Genomic DNA, 22,826 nt, shown 5'->3' with positions numbered 1-22,826 from the left:
TCAATTCTGCAGGCATATATCCTGTAACAGCACTATGAGTTGTTCTATCAGCCCACAAAGCATAAGGGAGCAATCGTGGCCACTCTATTATCTTCTCTCCACATGCTTTTGCCAATGCCTTCACAATAGGTGGATGACCTCTTTTACTTTTGCCATTTCCTTCAGGGTTATAGTCTGAAGTTAAAGCAAGCTTTATCCCCAATCGTGCAAAGAAATCATTAGCTTCATTTGCATCCAACTCACCCCTATCTACTGTAATTTTTCCCACACAGCCATATCGACAAAAGATCTCTTCTAGGATAAAAGTACATATGGCATTTGTCATCTTAGTACGTAGAGCTCTCCCTTCCACTTGATTAGTCAAGTCTTCAAAGCAAGCACAAGATACCTCATTTGCCAAAGACCTATAGGCATTGTGACCAAATCCACCACCCACTTAAAATGAAGAGACAATGGATATGTGGGTTGCAATCCATCCTGATGTCTCACAGTTGAATACATTTGACATGTCATACATGTTTCCACAAAGTGAGCAACATCCTTATACATACCCTGCCACCAATATCTTTCTTTGATCTTTGTAAAAGTACCCCAAACACCTCTATGACTAGCCCACAAGCTTTCATGAAATTCTTGCAATACTTTAACTTGTGAAGCTCTGTCACCCAGAACTCGCAATGGCATACCTTATTTCTTTTTAGCATGTTTCCATAAATATCCATCTTTTAAGAAAAATATATAGCCTTTCCTCTTGATCTTCTTACACTCTTCATCTGACCATTCATCTCTCTTTGTTAATGTACTAAGATACTGGCCAATTCTTAGCCACTCTCCTACATATTTGTCTTCCAGAAACACTTCTACATAAGATGCAAAACACCTAAAGTGTCTTCTCTTTGTTGTCCAAGTTTCTGTTAATGCTGTAGCAACACCTTGCATTGCTAAATTCACTCTTGCAACATCATTTTCAGCCATAAGAAAGTCATCTTCTTCCTCCTCATCCATCATCCCATCTTCATTCTCATAGCGTGCTTGAGATAACATGTCTGCCCCACTGGGTTATCTCATAGTATGCTCGAGATAACATGTCTGCAACTATTGGGTTATCTCTTCCTGCAATATGCTCAAATTCAGGGTTCAAATATTTGATGTATGCAATCCACCGGAGCATAGCAATGTCCAGAGTAGCACAACTAGTAATCATACCAAATACCGACAAACAATCGGTCTCAATGACTACATGAGCACCCATAAAATAATCCTTATCACATTTAAGGGTTTTCACAATTCCCCATAATTCTCTTTTTACTTGTGGATATCTTCTCAGTCATTCACTCAATACTTTTGCACCAAATGTATTGCATATCTTTGCACTTCCTCATTGTCTTGCCCAATTGCCCATCCAATCCCAATTGGTCTTGTATCAACAATAATAATGAAAGGCTTTCCATGTGAATAGTCAACCTTTCTTAACGTAGGAGTAGATTTTAAGAGTCAGCCTTTCTCAACGTAGGAGCTGATTTTAAGAGTTGCTTCAATTTCTTCATTGCTTTCTGATGCTTCCTTTCCCAATGAAATTTCTGACCTTTCCTTAGAAGTTGATAAAGAGCATTGGCTACATGTTCAAAGTGAGGAGTCCATATCAAATAGAACACACATGCACCCAAGAATCTATACACCTCTTATACATTCGTGCATACATCTTGCATTCTATCAATCCCATCTATTTTTGCTAGTGATGGCCTTCGCCCATAAGGCCCACACATATGCCTAACAATCAAAACTTCTTCAACTCCAAAGACAGACTTTTGTCCAGAAAGAGTTAAAGGCACCTCTTCTAGACATGTCAAAATCCTCTCACAATCCACAATATGGTCTGCAACAAACTGTCTACATCCATGAGCAAACATCTCTTCATTCTTTTCATCCACTGCACACCCTTTGATTGGAATATCATCCAACAAGGGCATAGTCAATTGTGGTATAAAATCCCTGAGTACCCTATTCATAGCATTTGTCATGTGTGCCACTGAATTTGTTGCACCCTGCGGGAGAGTACACATCCGTACTAACCCCAAGGGAGTCTTCATGGTTGTGATATCCTTGCTTTCAATTGCAAGCTTAAACTGATCATAACCCGAGTAAAGATCACCTAAATAATAGATTGCTTTGCCTACAAAAGCCTTTGCAAATTCATCAACCACAGGACCTGCACCCACATTTGTTATGGTCACTTTATTGACCGGTTGCATGTCTTGAATAAATCTCAAAGCCCCATTCTTTTTGGGCACAGTAAACCAATGATTTGAGTACGGGCTGAAGAAGGCTCCAATATCTTCATGCGAATATTTTCATTTAGCAAATCCATTAGCTTTGGCAAGTAAGCTTTAGGCACTGGAATAGGCCTCAAGTTCCATGGTACATGTGGCACAGTAAATATGACCATAGGAGAGACAACATTTGGATCCACACAACCTATTTCACTTGGTTGAAATGCAAATGCCTTTCCATGCCTAGCCAACATCCGCATAAAATAGTTTCTCTCAGCAGGCAAAAGAAACCATTCTACACCAACTTTCAATTCCTGTAATGTTTGAGATGTAAATTGATGACCTATATCTTTAGGATCTTGTAAGCTTGGCTGTCTTGACACTTTTTCATACAAACCCTCACTCTTTGGTGGAAGTGGCAAAGCAATTGGTTTCACCGTTTTGTCAATTATCTTATACTTTGTCTCCACAAGTGCTTCAGTCTATTGTAATCCTTCCTATTGAGCAAACAATGCCATGACATCATACATGTCCAAAGAACATACTGACAACACTCTGTTTTCAGCCACATTTTCTGCATGTATAGTTGCTGAAATTTCAGCCATAGGGTCATTAATATTCAGCCCATAAAAGATTCTTGAAATTCCATCATTTTGAGCTAATAGCCCTAATGCTCTAAGTTTCTTAATAGCCCGTTTCATAGATATGCGTTCAGCCCTACACATAGCTTCCATAGGCTTAAACCAACATGAACTGTTTGCTGTAAACTGAGAATTACCAATAGTAAATACATGCTTCATTTTATCAAGAGGCGAGTACACCCTCTGAACAACACTACTATAGTCCCGAATTAGAGCAGTGCTTAATGAAAATCCATGTCTTTGAACTCCCTTGCATTTGGAACCAAAGGAGACTCTCGAAGCATATCGCAATTTCTAGGATGATTAACACAAACAATAAGAAATTGGACTGCTTTTCTCCCATCCTTGATTCTGACTCTTGCATAAGAAAAACCATCATCAAGCACCTTTGTTTCCATACGCACACCTGTAATATAGGACTGTCCCAAAATCACTGCATATGAGGAATTATCTTGCACAAAGAAGTGTTGCTCTTCCTGTACATCACCAATCGTCACTTTTACATTAGGACATGAAGCATAGAGCTCCCCTGAAGAATTATTTGCAGCCCTCATACGCCAACCATGATCAGTGTCCACAGGCCATGCACCATTTTCATACAATCCTCGCTCAATGACATTTATCTTAGACCCATGGTCAAGTAAAGCAACACAAGGAGTTTCACGTTCCCCTATTTTCACTACCGTTTCAGTGGTAGCTCTAGCCCAATGATTTCTTGTGTAGTGACTTCGAGGAATAAATCCTAGAGTCTGTTCTCCATATTGTTGCATTTGCCTTACTCCACCATGCGTATTGCTACAAGACAATGCATTTTCAGCCACTTTCTTCTCTTTTCCACATGCTGTCCATTGATTACTAGTATCCTGCATAGACAATCCTATACTTAATTCATGCTCATATTCAGCCCCAATACCCAACAAACCAGTTTCTTCTTCAAATTGTAGCAATGCACTAGTGGTATCACCAAGAAATTGATGCTTCATTTTAATTATGTCAATGATCTCATCATGAAATTCTCACTTGGCAATGCCAAGCACCTCTCCCAAGGTAAATTCCACCCAACTGTTTAAGATCCGTTCTTCAAGAACCTTATTAAGATCTGTGGCTGTCTCAATGTCAGATTACAACTTAGATCCTGGCTTGTTGCCCTTCTTTTTGCCCTCTTGTTTGTTATCATGTTTTTGCTCCTAACTGACCTCTTCCATAACATGCTCGGGAGGTGGCTGATTTGCAGCTTTAGGCTAATCCACACTTCTTCTTGTCATTCTTTTAGATGGCCCTACAATATCTTTATCTCTTTTTCATTTTTCTTCCACAAGTACATCCATGTTTTGTACCTTTGCTAAATATGCATACACTGAATATGCATCTACTGATGATTCCCAACCAGTTATGCCACGAATGTCTTGCCCTACGTGAGACACTTCACTATCAATGACCTTTCTCTTTTCATCTGCATGTAAATCATGTGTCCATATTTCAGTCTTTGGACCAACCATCACTTGGCCATGCATTCTATCCAACTATAGACCAAAAGTAGAAGCATGTACTGCCGCATAAGCATTTCAGACAACCAAGTCTTCTAACAACTTCTACATACCTCCCTTTCCAAAATTCAAAGCAAGAGGTAATCCTGTTTCTTGTGCATGGATCTTGCCATCTTTCCAAAAGATAAGCTGTCATGCCAAGGCCTCCTGATAGGCAGCACAATCCTTTCTCTCATGTTGCAAATTGTCACACCACATACATCTTTTTCCACACTTAGGGGTTGCTGCCTTTCCCCTTTCCTCTTGTCCTTTTTCGTCCAATTTTGCAACCTTCAATTGAAGATCTCGCATCCCTTTGACCAATTCATCCAAGACATCTTCCCTAATAGAGGGAACAATAGCAAGTACAGCCATAGGTTTAGCCACAGAAGCGGGCGGCTTACTGGATCCTTCAATTGTTTTGCCCGTAACAGTGGGCAAGCTAGAGACATGCAATCTTTCTCTTCTTCTATGCTTCTTCACAAGTGCACTAACAGCTTCCTTGGCATGTCTCCACTCTATTTTCAAACCTATCTCTATAGTCTAATCCTCCAGCAAATCATCAAGCTTCTCTTGAAGCTCAAGATCAGCTGCCTGTAGAAACAATTCAATTTTCTGACTTGCAAGAGCTTGTTGTTCTGTGAGATCTAACTGCTCAAATCGACTTTCAAATTCTCTTCACAATTCTGTAGCAACAAGACCCTTATTGGGTTGTATAGCCCACCCCTAAAAAGTCTTGCATGTAATCAAACTGGTATCCTCAATATAAAGTTATTCCCTGAGTGTCTTCTTGAAGGCTACCCAGTCAGCATCCTGCAAGTATAATTCAGAAATCCGTGCTTTTAGTTCATGAAGAACAGTAACACGTACAAAATACCGGCTCCATGCAGATTGAGCCACTCCAAAGAATTCCATCTTCTGAGCATAGGTATGTACATATGTAGATACACTCCTGCCATTGAATAACTTCACCTCATGCTCAACTGCTTGCAAAGCATTCATCACAACACTTTCTGTTTGAGTTGAAGCTTGCATCACCTGTTGTTGTTGTTGTACCTGCATAAGCATATTCATATTTTGCACCAATTGTGGAAAAACATCACTAGAGAATGTATTCAAAGATTCTCCCATCTTGTCTTTCCTTCTTCTGATGACCTTTTAGGTCGAGTTCACCAATGTCGGAGGGGTTTTTGTCGAAAGGTCGAATCCACCCGGGATCAGAAGTAGAAGAAAGAAGAGATAAGAGATGGAAGAGAAGATAGAGAATACCCAAGTGGTAAACACTGCAAAAACAAATCACAATGAATTGAATCAATATGTATTGAAAGAACCTAGAATCTTTGCACTACTCAGAAGCAATATCTAGGCATTAGTTATCCTGGAGCTCCTTCATAGAACCAAAATGTACATCAAAATTACAGCTTCTTCTCTGCTGCTCGGAACCCAAATTTGATGGCTCTGTTGGCTTTGAAAGGGGGTAAAACTACAAGACACTTGGTCACGGATCTCCTAGATCACTCCTTCTTCTTCTTTCAGTTCAACCTGTAGTTTTTAGCCTGTTTACAACGATCACGATGAGCATGATTTTGTCAATCTGTCTTTTTTATGAAAAATATCCTAATTGTCTGAAAAAGCAACTTGCTTTTTGCATGCCATCCTAATCTAGAAGCTTTTGTAACTTTTTCAAAATTTTACAATAAATAATATCAAATATAGGCTAAAATTATCCAAAAATCTAGTATTTTTGGATAATCCATGCAACTCACACTAATACTAATGACTCACATCAAAGTCTAAATTGGCCAATGTAAGTCAAAGTATACGAGGGATAACAGGATGAAGTGCACCAGTGGATTCATTTTCAGCCTATGCTTATTTGGTTAAGGTTCATAATCAAGAAGCTCTTGTGGAAGAAAAGAGAAGAAGAGATGAGGACACTACTGGTCCTTCCTCTTCAGGCCCATCTAAATGCATAACACAAAGTAAAATGGAGTAGTAGAAAGAGATTGAAAAAGCCATACCTGAGCACGTTATGAAGGATGCATCTCATGAGAAGAAACAAGGGAAGAAAAGGGGCAACTAGCTTGGTTATAGGTTACAATAGAATCTTGAGATTACCACAAACCTTAAAAAGGTCTTGGAAGATCGCGTACTTGGTAGTAGAGTGGAAATCAAACTTGAAAAGTTCCTCGAATCGCAAAGTGTGAATTTCATGATGTAATCATTGATATCCTGAAATGAAAAAGACAATTTGATGGTGAAGTTTTCCAAGCATTGATGCAGGTTGACAAAGACATAGAGAAACAACTTCAGAGGGAATATGATTATGCATGTAATGCTAATTTGGAGCAAGGTGATGTTGAAAATGGGTTAAATGGGAGTGTAGAAAGTAATCTTATGGCTAAAATTGGTCTTATGGGAATTAGTAAGCATACAGAGAAGGCTATGTATAATGGGGATGTCCATCAACAAGCACATGAAGAAGAAGATGCTCATTTTATTCCAAGCAATCATTATTCACAAATGCATTGGGCTTGTGCTACAACAGAGACAATTATTAAAGTGGGAGATAGAGAGATGCCTTGCATAGCTCTCTTGGATCATAGTTCTGAAATCAATGTTATGGCACGAAGACTTGTATGAGAATGGAACACAATATTTGTGAGTTTGGGAATCTCCCAATTCCCATTTTTTGAATACTAAAAAGGTGGCACTCGATTAACATGATCATAAGTTTATTAAAGTCATATGATGTGACCTATCATTGGAAAGCACTTGAAAAATGGAATCTATTAAGCTATAGAGCACTTGATTTGGAGTTCTAGTGTTCAAGTTATGAAAAATCCAAAGATTTGACCACGTGTCCCAAACTTATGGGAAATCTCCATATTCCCCAATACGGTGTTATGGAGATTGGCTAATTGATGTAGATCCGGGATGGCGCATGCAGGAAGCAAACAATTCATCAAGGGATCTTTATGCGGCTTATTCAAATGTACCCATGACTATTGGAGATATTAGGGATGGATATCATTTTTTGATGTAGGATTCATGTAGTTATCCGGTCATTTTGGGATTGCCCTATAATTCAAAATCAAGGCTAGAAACAAAAGTCTTGGCTGACGGTTCTTCATATGCTTAGGGTTGGAGTAAAGACAATACAAATGCGGTACAATTTCCCAATATTTGTGTGAATGATCCTTGCAATTAGGATAGGCTGCAGGATAATCCCATGCTACCTAATGCACGAGAGTTTAAGGGTTTTTAGAGAGCTGTGATGTAAGTGGAGGCTATGGTAGTGCCTCTAGGAAGATAATTATACCTCCAAGAAAGGGGAAAAGTGTGTTTGTGTCAGGATTGTAGGAATGGACAACATATAGTCTTGGCAGTTTTAAGAATATTACATCCATGTGTAGGGTTAAAAAGAAATATGTAGGTGGGCTGAAAAAGAGCTGATAACATATGGCTTGATGGTTGCAAATGAAGGTATTTCAAGGCTAGTTGATGTTGATATAGTGGCTAAAATTTCTTTAGCAATTAATGCTGAAAAGATGGCAGAAAAAGAGGTTATTTATGTTGACACTTTAAAGATGTGTGAAGTCATTCAAGAGTTTTCTGAGCGTGAATGTTATGGGCTGCAAAGTAGGGCTAAAGAAAGGGTGGATAAAAAGTACAAAATAGTTGCAAAGAAGGTTAAGCCTGGGGCTTTGCCTTTACCACTTGAAAGTGATGGATTGGCTGAAAAAGTGACTCAATAGCCTAATTGACGGGATCCATATGGAGTAGGACATAAATTTACAGGTGAAAATTTACAAAAGATGAAAATTGGTGATACAAGCTTTCTTTTACCTGCAAAAAGAGCTTGTTTCTTGTAGATGTTGGCAAGGAATGTGTAACGTGTCCACTAGAATCATCCAGGACACGTCTTAGCAGTCCATCGGAAAGGATGTCTAGAAAGCTCCGCCCGGCATTCCCATGGAATGTTACGGGACTTGCGATCTAGGTCTTCCCGCGTCTGCCACGTAGCGGAAGTATCCTGGCCGTTTCCACTTAGGATCGACCTGAATTTGGGTTTTTCTGTTTGGTCATTAGCTAACAGCAACTAGCGTCAGACCCGAGTGAACTACTTTATGCAGAAACACCAGGTCTGAAGCGGATTCACGCTGCACTTGGTTCAAGGAGAATGGGAAACGAGAGGGATGCAAAACTCAACCTCTCTACCATAAGGCATAGTCCCATTCCGTTCCCCTAAAACAGCGTAAATCGGGTAAAACATAATTCTAGGTCATTGCTCTCATTTATTCGTTTTGATGATGATCATCATCCCGCTGTTCTTCGAGATTTTTGAGAAAAGTTCCCGGCTAACCGGGACCACCCAACCGTAGGACGGACCCATGGTCCATCCTCCGCACTTTCCTCGGTTTGTTTTAGTTATGTAATTATCTAACACATTAATTTGACATATAACAATCAGCTTCTTTAATTAATCCTGTTAAGCACTGGTTCCTTCACGTAATCTTATCACGTGACATAGAAAAACAATATCAAACAAATTCTTTATTATCATTTCATCATTTAATCTTTGAAATACAAGGATTTCCGCCCGCAGGCTTGTCCATAATTCCCCCGAAGGCTATCCAGTAATCCTCAGGGATCACTATTCCAAGCTTCCGCCCGTAGACTAGTATGCGGGCCTCGAGATCCAATCCCAAGTCACGTTAGCCTCTTGTGCAGGACCCGGAAGGCGAGGGATTTACGGCCAGAGCCCCCCTGGCACCCAAGCATCCTCCTGCTCCAAGTAGAGCTCAACGGAAAGACCTCTCGCGGCGGGTTCGGTCCACGTTCCCGGCGCGGTCAACAACCCCCTTGGTTAGGGTCAGGCAGGCAGTCGGGGGTAACTGAAGCTGCCTCTCCCTTCAGGCCTTCAACCTGAAGCATTTAGATATCTTTTCATCCTTTAGTTCCTTGAGCAAACAATGCAAACAGTGATTTCTAAACTATTACAAGCACAATCAATTCCAGTGGTAGTTTAATTTGGTCAACTGTTAAGGAGTGGATCCTTCTCTCCGAATGCACCCAGCATTCCATCTGGGATCAATTGCGACTTGGCAAGATCCCCAAGGGTTTGTTTGTTCACCCTTTTGTCCTTGGGTTAGGGTCATACCCTGCTAACCCAACTTAGCCAATACCTTAGGTTTTATTAATAGTAAATCCTGGCGACCATGTCGCTCTAATTTATTGATTGATCATTTGCTTCCAAGCAAATACCTAACTTCCCTTAACTTGGCAAATTTTCCCAATAAGGGTGATGTAACAGGATGACTACTCAACCTCTTGCAAGTTAAAATTGCGCAAGAACCTGCCAACCTCATTCCAAGGAATGGCAAAACTTTCTTGTGATCAACCACAAGGCTATGCGACGTTGCAACTTGTTGCACAAGTGTCGCCTCTATTCCAAGGGATCATTTCACCCATTGAACGGTGTTTTCTGGTCAAGGAATTATGATTAGACTAGAAGTAGGGTTTAGGGTGTCTTCTTACCCAACCCATTCCTAATTATATTAGGCCACGGTCCTAGGAATTTCCAACTCAATCGAAGTTTCGTCATTTGAACGAGTGATCCTTAGGGTAGAAACCTTAGATCGTTTTATGCATGAGCATCCAATTGACTCAACATTTCGTGAATGTGGGTATGATCTTTGGGTTTGAGGGTTTTGACTTGACAACAAGTGTAAAACTAGGTCGAATCCTTATCGCGCTAAACCCTAGTTAGCACTTGGGATATTTATCGTATCGACTGAACCATCCTATGCGAATACTTTGCGGTTTAAGTGATTTAGGTATTCGAGTTTACTTGTCTTGCGATAAGGACGAACCATTCCTAGAGATGTTTACTTGATCTAAAAGGAGAAAACTAGTTGCATTTTTGTCACAATTTACGTAAGCACACGATTCATTGCTTCAACGTACGACTAGATTCACAATCCCTAACTTTTCTTGTTAAGGCCAAAAGGCATGTTAAATTTCGGAAAAACTTCCATTGATCCAACTAGGACTTGCTTTCACGAATCATGCTCACAATTCTTTTTCTAAGCTTTTTAAGATTTCATGCTTAATGAACCATGAAACCTTTCCCTAACTACATCTCCTGATGAATGAAGTTCTTACGTATGATGAATGTGGAACATGCAATCCTTTCCTAACTACACGTAGTTAAATGAGATTCATGCCAATTGAAGTTAGAGTTAACCTATTTAATGCAGCCCTTAGAATTATTTCCATGCTTTGCTATTTCCTACGGGTGATAACGACTTCCTTAATGAATCATTACCAAGAAGATTTATCTAAAAATGTGACATGCCATTAATCTTTCCATGTCTAGTAAAAGGTGTACCTCAATAATTTCACCCTTGTAATGAGGCAACAGTTGTCCTAGGCTCGTCATTTTTTAATGCACAAAAGGAAACTTACTGGTAAGGTCCTAAAAATGCATACACACCTTATGTTCTTTTCATTCATTCCATTGAACGTACCAATGATCATTTTTCATATCTTGAGCTAATTATAGTAAATGTTCAAATAGCCAATTCATTTTCCAATTGCATTTAACTTGACTAGTTGAATTTGAACATGCATGAGTGCTTCCTAATCGATGAAGTTATCGTGACTAATTCAATACTTTTGTGTGGAATCCAAATAGATAAAACCTGGACTTGTGGGCTCCGGGAAATATCCACGTAAATACTAGGAGAAGATCCTTCCGCAGGCCCGCCGACTTGCAACCTCTTGGCCATTGTGGCCATAATTTTGGACTTCCAGGTTGCCTTTGTCTTTACACGATTTGGTGAATTTACTCACCTTGGTACGCAGCCTCAAGATCTTTACCTTTCTCCCTCGTATGCAGGAGATCCCTTCCGAAGTACGGATCCTTGAGAATACCGGCTTGCGGGGTTTGGGCTTATTGGAGGCCTTGTGGGGTTGGAGCTTGGATTGTGGAGATGGGCCTTTTTTGAGAGAGCTATGAAAATGGAGGCTTTATGAGCTTCTTTTAAAAACCGCGGGTGGCTAGGAATGGACTTATGGATGGCTTGTGGGATTTGAAGCTTATTTGCAGAAAAGAGCTCTTACGAATGAAGCTGCGGGAAATAAGCTTATGGGAAATGGGCTTCAAGGGAAGGCTTTTAACCCCCGGAATAGACCCTATGTGCACAAGGTCTTAGGCCTTGTTTTTTTTTTAAGAAGCTTCCAAAGCTTTAGGAATCTTTTGCTTCCCAGGAGTATGTGGATCAACGAGATGATTGAGGGGGAAGAATATGACGACTGGCGATGGCGGTTTCAGCCTGTGAGGTGGCGGCGGATTCAGTAGGCAGCAGTGGTGATCTTGGCACCCTCCATGATGGCGGCAACCCTAGAGCAGCACGACAGCTCTTCTTGCACGGCGACCTTCTTGCACGGCGGCCTCTTGCAACAACAGTCTTTTCCCTCCTTCTTTTGGGCAGAATGGCATCCTCTCAGTCCCCTCTCCTTCGCGGCAGCCTCCTCACGGCCCTTCCGCGGTAGCCTCCTCACGGCCCCTCCGCGGCCTCTCAGCTTTTCCCACCACCCCCCTTCTCACCCCTTAGAGGGGGGTATTTATAGGAAGGGGGGTAAGGTCTCCCTCCCCCATGTGGTGCCTACATGGCTCCTCTTCCTCCACCTCTCCTATTTCCCAACATAGCCCCCATCCTCTTCCCTCAGCCACGCTTCGGCTGGGGGAAAGAGGAAAAAAAAAATTTGAAATACAATCGCACTGTTCGTTAACATAATGCTAGCATTATCATTTGCCCGAGACTTCACACAGCCTCGTAACATTTTTAACGAGAATATTACAGAATGGGAAAGCCTTTCGTTTGAGCCAAATGAAATTGGATGTGTTGATCGGCAACTATGGTGATCTTTACACTACCTCATGTGCCATGGAATTTAAAGCCTATTCTAGGACCTGGAGCATATTTTCCTAAGCTACTAGAGCTTTTGAACGAGAAGATCACAATGTGGATTTTGGAGCCCTCTTCAGCTCCATATTTGAATCAGTTGTTTATTGTTCCAAAGAAGAATGGTTCTTTGAGGAATGTTGGATCAAACCTGATAGTGGATGAATTCGCATAAGAATTTGTAGGTAAGGCAATTTAATTTATGGGATATTTATATTTAGGATATAATCAGTTCCAACTTGCATTAGAAAATTGGGATATCAATACCATGAAGACACCACTTGGATTGGTTAGGATGTGTACGCTTCCACAGGGAGCAACCAATTCAGTGGCACATATGATAAATGATATGCATAGAGTTTTGAGAGAATATATTCCTCAGTTGACCTTACCCTTTCTTGATGATGTGCTAATCAAAGGATGTGATATTTATGAGAAGAATGAAGAGTTGAATGAGCATGAATGTAGAAGATTTGTGGCTGATCATATTGTTGATTGTGACAAGATTTTGAGCCGTCTCAAAGAAGTGCATTTGACTCTGTCAGGAGAAAAGTCAATTTTTGGAGTGGAGGAAGTATTAGTTGTTGGACACATGGGTGGACTGTTGAAAATTAGACAAATGATGTATGCTCCAAGAATAGATGTCCTGAATCCCATATGCATAGTGAGGAGAGTGGAACAACCTAAGTTCTATAAAGCATTGTACTTGACTATCACTTTTGAATGGAATGAATACAATAGCATGATGCTTTGTACTTTCACTTAGTGTCATGTCAATGTCAGTCCATTACACAAGATTGTCTTTATGAGTTCAAGCTTCCATCTTGGAACCTGATTCACTTGTGTAATAGTTGGTCTCTCTTTGTCTATGTCAACATGAGTCTTGTCTTCATCTTCCATCCTCCATAGCTCTTGGCACGCTCTATATCCACACTTTTAAGATGGTATCAGAGCTCAATCAAGCATTGCACTACTCCTCCAGCTCCATTTCACTCTCATCTAGCTCATTATAGAACCCCATCTCCTACTCCTTCTCACTGCCTTGCTTGGCAGCCATAGCTAGTTTTGGAGATCTCTACTCCTACTCCTAGATCTCCTCTATATCACCTCAGAGCTTAACATTAGGTCATCTATAGCTTAGTATTGTCAATTGTGTCAATTTCTATTATATGTGTCCTCCATAGCCAAACAGGACCTGCAACCATTTGATCTCCTCGATCTCACAATAAGGCCATATCTCATTACAATTTCTTCTGAGGAAATTTTCAGCAACTCAAGGCGCAACTTTGTACCATCTTATAGATCAACATTGGCCACTCTATGCATCGGCATTTCCAAAATTTGTGAATGTTGGAATTTTTGTGCTTGCCTAAATTCATACAGCTCACCCATTGCGATTCTCCCTACCAACATAGGGCAATCAAACGTGGGCTAATGAGCTTACTGCCCATCAAAGGACTCATCAATTGGTTGCCTTTACAGGCTACTGTGATAAAAAAATTTAGCCAGGTTTGTCAGAAACCCTAAAGACTCCATAGCCAAAACCTCAAAAGCTTGACATTTATCTCACTGATTGTTCTCACTGAAGCTATCAATACTGATTTTAATCACTGAGCTACAAGCACTAAAGTCCACAGCAAGATTCACCCAAGGAGAGGAGACCTTGAAATATTTGAAGACTTCAAGCACCGACATCTAAGACTAAACTCAAAGAATAGTATCCCCCATTGATACTCAACTAGTGTCAGTTTGACACTAATCCTTATGTGTCTCTTGACACATTGAACTACAACTCTCTTACTGGCTGATTGTATGCTAATCAAAATTGGTAGAGCTCAAACAAATAGCAAAGTTCAATGGGGAAGGCTTCCATGCCTAGAAGGAAAAGACCATGTACCACCTCATGAGGAAAGACCTCCAGGATCTCTTTGAAGATAATGAAGGTGATGCAGATGACCAGAAATAAGATTCAAAAAGCATGATCCTTGCATTAGCTCCACCAAAAAACCAAAGAATGGAAGAAAATGACTAACAAGGCACTAGACATCATTGCTTCTCGACTAAGTGATGATGCACCTCATCATATCTCTGGCATTAGAGATGCTAGAATGTCTTGGGAGGAACTTAATAGGATGGTTAGTACCCAAGCAAAGAATTCAAAGGTAAAATTACTCATGTAGTTTTATAAGCTAGATATAAAAGACAATGCTTCCATGACCATACACATTAACAAGTTCAAGATCCTAAAAACCCATCTTGCAACTCTTAAGAAGAATATTGATGAAGATGAAGCAATAGTCATACTGCTTGCAAGTGTAAATAAGGATCCATATGAGAATCTTATGTCCACCCTAAGTAATGTTCCAAGTCTCTTACTTAAAGATATTGCGCATTCTCTTCTTGATGAAGAGAACAAATAGAAGAACAAGAATGTAAAAGATGTTGTCCCATCATCTAGGGAAAATCTATTATACACCAAAGGAACTGTTGGACCCAAAGGAAGAGGACAAGGATTCAACACTAACAACAAAAATTGGATGACATGTCATTATTATATTAAGACTGGCCATGTAGCTAGTGAATGTTTCCATAAGAAAAGATCACATCAGATGCAGAATTATCACCACTAGAATCAATTCATGAATAAAGAAGAAGAAGAAGATGCTTTTGCTACCATCAACAACTTTGATAGATTGTTCTAAAATATTATTTCATTGTATCTTTCATATGTTTTTTCCTCAGTGGATTTTCTTTAAGTTGACTAGGCTACTATGAGCTAGTCTCTCAAGCCATGTCACCATGTAGAGGGAGAAAAAGCCTACAAGTGTAGGAACTCATCATTTGAGCGGGAGTGTCGAGAAATAGACAAATGATGTATGCTCCAGTAATAGATGTCCTGAATCCCATATGCTGAGTGAGGAGAGTGAAACAACCTAGACTCTCTAAAGCATTGTACTTGACTATCACTTTCAAATGGAATGAATACAATACCATGATGCTTTGTACTTTCACTTAGAGTTGTGTTAGTGTCAATCCATTACACAAGATTTTCCATATGAGTATACTCTTCCATCTTGGAACATAATTCACTTGTGTAACAATTGGTCTCTCTTTGTCTATTTCAAAATAACACAATATGAGTGAGTTTGGGAATCTCCCAATTCCCATTATTTCAATGCTAAAAAGGTGACACCCGGATAACATGCCCATAAGTTTCTCAAAACTATATGATGTACTTATAATTGGAAAGCTCTTGAAAAATGAAATCTATTTAGCTATAGAGCGCTTGATTTGGAGTTATATTGTTCAAGTTATGACAAATCCAAAGATTTGACCACGTGTCCCAAACTTATGGCAAATTCCCATATTCCCCAATATGGAGTTACATGAGTCTTGTCTTCATCTTCCATCCCTCCATAGCTCCTAGCATGCTCTAGATTTGCACTTTTAACATGGACCATATGGGAGAAAGCCCTCACAAGTAAAGATTGATGTCATAAGTAGGATGCAGGAGACATGTTTAAATGTATCTAAGCATATTGCAGGTAGAGAAAATCGTGTGGTGGTTGACATGCTTTCATGAGAAAGGTTTGAAGATGAGCAAGGTTTGAAGATGAAGAGAATGATGTGATAGATACTGAAAATGACTTTATGAGAGTAGGGAATGAGTACGCAGCTATTGTTACTATAGGTACAAGTGTTATAACAGAGATTTCAGCAATAAGAAAAGAACTTACAGCCATGGAGAAGAATGAGCAATAGAGAGACAGCATCATTAGTGTTATGCTTCTGTGACAACACAATTTTTGGAAGAGTTGTATGAGAATGATTGGCTAAAAATAGGCAAATATCTCAGCCTCATGACAAAGAAGGATGAGTGGTGTGAAGCTAAATTTAAAAGGATTAAAAGAAAATATTATGGGTTTTTCCTGAAAGACAAATATTTATGGAAGCATATAAAGCAAAAGAGAGGACCTCTAGTACGTGTGTTGGGAGATAGGGTTTCTCTACAACAGGTGATACAAGAGTTTCATGAAAGCTTATGGGCTGGGCATACAGGAGTTTGGGGCACATTTGCTAAGATCAAATAGAAGTATTTGTGGCAAGACATGTATAAAGATGTGGAGCATTATGTGGAATCATGCAATGTCTCTCTCAGATATATTACATGGTATAAAGCATAGAGATGTGTTGCAATGGACCTATCCATTGTCTATGCATTACAAATGGGTAGTTGATTTGGTTACTATGCCTACAGGTTTATGGAATATGAGATATCTTGTGCTTGCATGAGAAGACTTGACAAATCAAGTGGAAGATTGAGCTCTTAGTACAAAAACTACTCAAGCAATTTGTAGGTTCTTATTGGAAGAAGTCTTTTGTAGATATGGTTGTGTTGATAAAGTGGTTGCAAATAGAGGAGAATTGGATGAGGATGAGGCTTGTAATTTCTTCTCACGATTGGGTATCAAGATGGCTTTAACTTCACTCTACAATACCAAAGCAAATGGAAAAAGTGAAAGAGGTCATCAGCCTACCATTAAGGCATTAGCAAAGCCATGCAAGGGTAGGATGAAAGAGTGGCCAAGAATGTCACCCTTTGCTTTATGGGATGATAGGACCACTCATAGTGCAATTATAGGTTATATGCCTTCTGAATTAATGTATGGACAATAGCCACATCATGCTTATTGAGGAGACTAGTGCTACTTGGAGTGTTCTACCATGGAAAGAGGGTTTGAATAGAGAAGAGTTGCTCGTCCTACCCATTAGAGAGTTGGAAAGAAGGCATGAAGACATTGAGACAATCATGAAAAGGCTAATGACTGCAAGGATTAAGAATAACAAGAGGTTTGACAAGGACATAGGCTTCAACCACGAGCCATACAAGAAGGGGACTGGGTGCTGGTACATAACAGTAGCTTCAAAAATCATCATAGTGCCAGTCGGAAGATAGCAAAGCGGTGGTCTGGTCCATATGTGGTAAGGTTTTTTTTTATAATGCTACCTATGCATTGAATGACATGGATGAGACAAATGTAAGGATTCTAGTGGTGGCTAGAAAACATATCAAGCTCTTTAAATGTAGGTAGTCTTTAGCATATGAGTTGAAGGAATTGGATACTGAGCATGAACATGAGAATATGGAAGAAGAAGAGGTAGAAGATGAAGGCATTGAAAACATAGCAAAGGATGCTTCTTCTGACACTACAGATCTAGAAGACTTTGGCACATGCTAGAGAATATGTAGGTTAGAAGGGGGTGGATGTCGTGCCGTTACGTGGTCATAGTGTGAAAAACTCTAGAGTGCATGGTCATTTGACTTTCTTATTGATCTAGAGAGTCAATGCCATATTAGTCATTAATGTTAGTATTCGTAGTGTGGATGGTTCAAAAATACTAGATTTTTAGACAATTTTCACCAATTTGTAATATTTGAGATTTATCTATTGTAAATATTCAAATACTGTAGACAACTTCTAGAACAGGATGATATGCTTAAAACAAAAAAAAGGCTTTTAGCCATTTTTGGAGGATTTTATGCAAAAAAAAAAGGATTGGTGAAATCACGTGAGGCGTGAGTGCAGCTTTTAGGCAGTGAACAACACTCCGAACTAGGAGAAGGAGTGATTTGGGAGAATTCTAGCCAGTAGTCCCAGTATTTTCTCTCCTTTCGGAGCCAACGTAAGCATCAGATTGGCAGTTTGAGCAGCAGAGAGGAAGTTATTATTTTATGCACATTTTTTTCTACAAGAGATTTATCTTCTTATGATGCATAAATAAATTAACAGACTTCACCTCTATGAGTATTCTTCTACATCTTCTATTTCTTTAAACCCCTTCTCTTTTGTCTACTCCTCTCCCTAAATCTCCCTTTACCCTTCTGTCTCTTATCCCTGAGGTATACTTTTGACCCCTAATGCCTCAAAAATAGTCCACTAATATACAAGCTATTCTCATGTGGACCATGCATGACTTTTTGATATTTAGAGTGTTCTCAGGTATAAGTGGGCTTTCATTCTCATTGGTGATATCTAACACGGCTCGTTCAAGTTTGTGTTGACTAGATAGGGGTGTCATGACACGTCTCGTTACCTCATGTTATCATGCATGTCCATTGTATTGGCCACACTTATACTCCCAAAGGACACACACCATGAAGAAGATGGTATATCAAGGACACGTTGCTTTCTTGCCAGAGGGTCATGAATTGAGGGGAGGTTTTCTTTGGATGAACTCTAGCATGAGTCACATCCAAGTGAAATGTGACATTTCTCAATTTTCTACAAGTTTCCATATTGGACCTGATCAACCATTTGTTTGATCCCATGCATATTTTCAAGAATGTGGGCAACTTATTATGGGACCATATCATAGGAAAGAGAGACATTGTAGGAGCACGAATAGATTTGAAGGAGGTGGGCATGATGGATGGGCTTTGGTCGAGTACTGATGCTCACTTGCAACTAGGTTTGTCCTCCTTGGGTCCTATTTCTACTAAAGAAGAGCACACTATGAAGTAAATTATCATGTCTATTGGCACTCTAATGGGTATGATGCATTCCCTCAAGTTTGCTTTTTTTAAAGATGACCAGCTACCATTAGAGCTGAAATCCCATGATTGGCATAAGACATGTCAGGTATGTCCTAATCTTAATTGTGTAAGTAGCCTCAATGTTTTGCTATTTAGTATTGACCCAATGTGATGTAATGCTTCTCCATTTTTGATAGTTTGTACTACTAATTGCAATCGTAAGGTCTCTCACACTAAAAATATGTTAGGCGAGATTTCGAATTTAGTGCAATGGATCTCACAGAAGGAGATCAAGATATCCTCTACTGAATTGGCAAGGTGAGGAGCGGTGGAGGCGGTTTGTCTCTTTGAAAAGTACATTTCCATGAGCATGGTCACGATAGAAGCTCACCTCCTGGTGCATCTAGTAGATGAAGTGGATATTGTAGGACCCATTTATACGTGATGGATATTCTTCTTGAAGCACTTCATGAAAACCCTGAAGGACTCTATGCGAGAATGAGGTCAGAGCGGCCAAAAGGTAGCATGGCTAAAGGTTGGCTAGTGTCAGAGGCATTAGTGCATATTTCAGAGTGGCTACTGACAGTGGATTCAAACAAAAATATGCTATGGTCAGTGAAGGATGTGGTGGCTGAAAACAAAGTAGAAAAATGGATAGATACTACCATGGAAGAGAAAGTGATTTTTTTTTTGTATGTTGCATCCTGCATCCATGGATAAGTATCTAGATTTTATGTGCAACAATTAATCTAACCATTTCAATGTATAATAAAAAATCTAAAGTGTGAGATGGTTGCATAAGCGACATTTCCATATTGAGTGCATTGAAAAAATGTGCTCCACCATGAATTGTGGTGTCATGGCAAAGTTTAGGCAAGAGAGCCAATGGCAGAGGCCATGGGTTGGAATAATGTTGTAGATGAGTTGGAGTATTTTGGGAACTTGCAATGTGTTATATCAGTGTATTGACGTAGCTTCTTCATGATCATATTCGATGTACAATGGTTTAAAGAGGTATTGGAAGGAGTTGGGGCAACCGTTTGGCAAGGTCCATCTAGATTTCTAAAAATAGATTCTGAGAAAAGATGGATGGATCTTCGCGATACATTTGTCTTGCTACCAAATCATTGTGAATAGGTGCATGAACTATTTTTTTAATTTTTCCATAACACAAAATAATCATAAATGTTGATTCACTCTTACATGTGATATTGAATAGGTAATCTTCTATTCAAATCCTTGAAAACCTCGATGGTGGTATGTTGTGTCATCAGCTCCTCAAAGTGCATGAGTGTATAATGAATGCAATGTTTGTAGCATAGACGAGGAGAGTATGTAGGTGGAGGGGTCGATATTTTAGAGAGTAGAGAGCGAAGAGGGGTTGGAGTATGCAGAGGAGATAGACACTAGTAATGTGGATGAAGAAACAAGAGGCCAAGATTTTTTTGAAAATGAAATGGACTTCTCTTTCTATGGTGACCTATCTATAGACCTTCTAGTGTATGCCGAGTGGTGCTAAGAGATTGACATGGGACCATAGGGCAGGTCGTCTTTGCATATGCTTTCTCAATTTGTTGATGATTAGCCTTTAAGGATACTTTAGTATATGTGTTTTAATTAGCATCCTTTTTTTCAAAGTTATATTGGTGTGCTTTACCTAAATTCTTATATTGATTATGCTAACATCATTTTCAGTCTGTGCAGGTTACCTTTGACGATACCTAGAGAGTAGGATGAGTCAAGGGATGACCGATGAGGAGCTACAAGAGATATTCACATGTATATTTCCAAATTGGATGGCCCAATTTAGAGATATGGTGGACCAAGAGCTATCCCCGACATCATTGGGCCATTCTACAAGGTCTACTTTGGCATGCTCTAATGCTTCAATTTTCAATAGACAAGATCGATGCCCTAGACTAGCCTCGAATGGAGGGAGTGGTTCTAGGGCGAGTTTGGGGGTGCTGCGGAGATGTGAATATTGTGAGCCTATAGTCCGTTCCAAAGAGAGTTGCTACTTCTCACTCTCATACCGGTTCTAGAGAGGGTCGGGTGGGGTGGGTGTTGTGGAGACATTGATACAATATCTTTGTTTCATCCATCTAGTGGATACTTGTCACCTCTAGGATTTGTTACACTTGTAGGGACATCTACTCTCATGACTCTAGGTTTTGCTTAGCCGTATACAGATGGCACCCCTATGGATGCTACTCTGAGAGATACTATCCCCCCAAGTATGCTAGACATACAGGAGCCTCTTGGTTATGCCCAAGAGTGTGGCCGTAGGAGGGAGGTATAGACACCTCATAGATAACAAGATAGATGTTGTAATCATGAATGATGAGTGGAGGAGGGTGATGTCTTGCATAAGAGAGTTGTGCCAACAAGTATTTAGGAACAACATTCTATACCATTGGAATAATATACTAGAGGGGAGCAAGGGCGATGTATTGGTGTCTTCGCATGAGGAGTTTCCGGTACCTTCAATAGAGAGGCTTTTGCATTGGGTGGATGATGAAGTGCATGCGTGCATACATGTGACTTAGACTATCAAACACATGTAAGGAAATCAAGAGTGGCACCTCAAAGACCAAGTGGCTAGGCGCAAAGGATTGGTAGAGACTCAAGGAGAGGAGGCCACAAATTCTCAAGGACAATGGGGTGACAGCAGAGCGGGAGGTAGCAAGGGCATGATTAGAACCAGGGGTCGTGCATCATCTGGGGAATGGTGGCCATAATACTTATTTGGAGGACTTTGTAAATTTGTTTTGGGTTTTTCTTACTTTTTTATTTAGAATATCACTTGTAGTAATAAGAATTTTCTTTCTAACAATGCTATTCTATTTCCTTTATAACACCTAATCAAAAACCGTGATTCCACAAGTTTAAAGACTTGATATTCAAAGAGAAATGGTCTCATTGCACTTATCCATAGATTGTGTACATGTAGTGGCCTAATAATTCAATCCTCTTTCTTGTCAGCAGTCACTAGTTTATTTAATGATAGATTATGTATAGTGGACTAATGTCTGGTTGTTCATTTTTTAGAGTCCATTTGACACTCCTTTGCATTGAGAAAAGCTTTCAAATGGCTAAAATATGTAGCATGCGATTGAATTCATGGAGCACACATCATCTTTTTTTTTTCTTGTGTGATCTATGCATGCCTCTTCCATGTAGCATTCTTTATATATACTTATCATGCTTTGTATAAAATCACACTTTATGATATTTACTGATAGATTTTGATGTTTATTTTGGCTCTCCTCTCCATGGTTCCATGTAATTCTATGAGTTTTCATCACCACTCTTGTACTTGTTTTATGAGTTATCAATCTTGTGGTTTAACTCATTTTTGCACCCACCTCAGCGATTGTGTATCCAATATGTAATTGCTTTGTAGAATATTATATAGCACATGGTGTTATGGGTAGCACGATAGCTTACTGCCCTGCCACCCATTTTTTTCCTATGTAGAATCATCACTATTTGCATCGCTAATTTAATACACATGTCGCTATTTGCATCACTTTTGCGACCTAAATAGCAATGCTATCTCCAATGAATTTGTAGATATGCCTATACCAACACTTTTAGTTAGTGATGACAAGGACAATTTTTTTAATGAACATTTGTGTCGCTTTAAACATTGGTATGTTGCATGTATCTTGTAGTGAGTGAAATGTCAAGATTGTGGGAGAGAAGGAAGGAGTCTCACTTGTAGCTTTCTTGCTTGCACAATGGGGGAATACACACAAGGGTGGAGGCTGAAAACAGTTTTCCTCTTCTTAGTTGTGTAAGCCAAAAGAACTCTAGTACAAAGAAATAGAAGAACCCTATATATGGGTCTCAAACCAAACTCAACTAACTAAGGTGGCATA

General features: G+C 39.7%; 1 long non-coding RNA gene across 1 annotated transcript in view; it reads left to right on the top strand.

Annotated features, from left to right (window-relative positions):
* Positions 1-20,976, top strand: part of LOC148026064 (uncharacterized) — a 47,418-nt gene extending 26,442 nt beyond the window's left edge. Inside the window, exon 4 of the long non-coding RNA XR_015693030.1 lies at positions 20,650-20,976. This is a non-coding gene — a long non-coding RNA (uncharacterized LOC148026064). The remainder of the gene's footprint in view (positions 1-20,649) is intronic.
* The last annotated feature ends 1,850 nt before the right edge of the window (positions 20,977-22,826 follow it).

Source organism: Lygodium microphyllum, chromosome 14 (assembly GCF_053477565.2).
Source record: "Lygodium microphyllum isolate KBCC chromosome 14, Lygodium_microphyllum_v1.1.10, whole genome shotgun sequence".
NCBI classification, from domain to species: Eukaryota; Viridiplantae; Streptophyta; class Polypodiopsida; order Schizaeales; family Lygodiaceae; genus Lygodium; species Lygodium microphyllum.
This window is presented reverse-complemented; position numbering and strand designations above follow the sequence as displayed.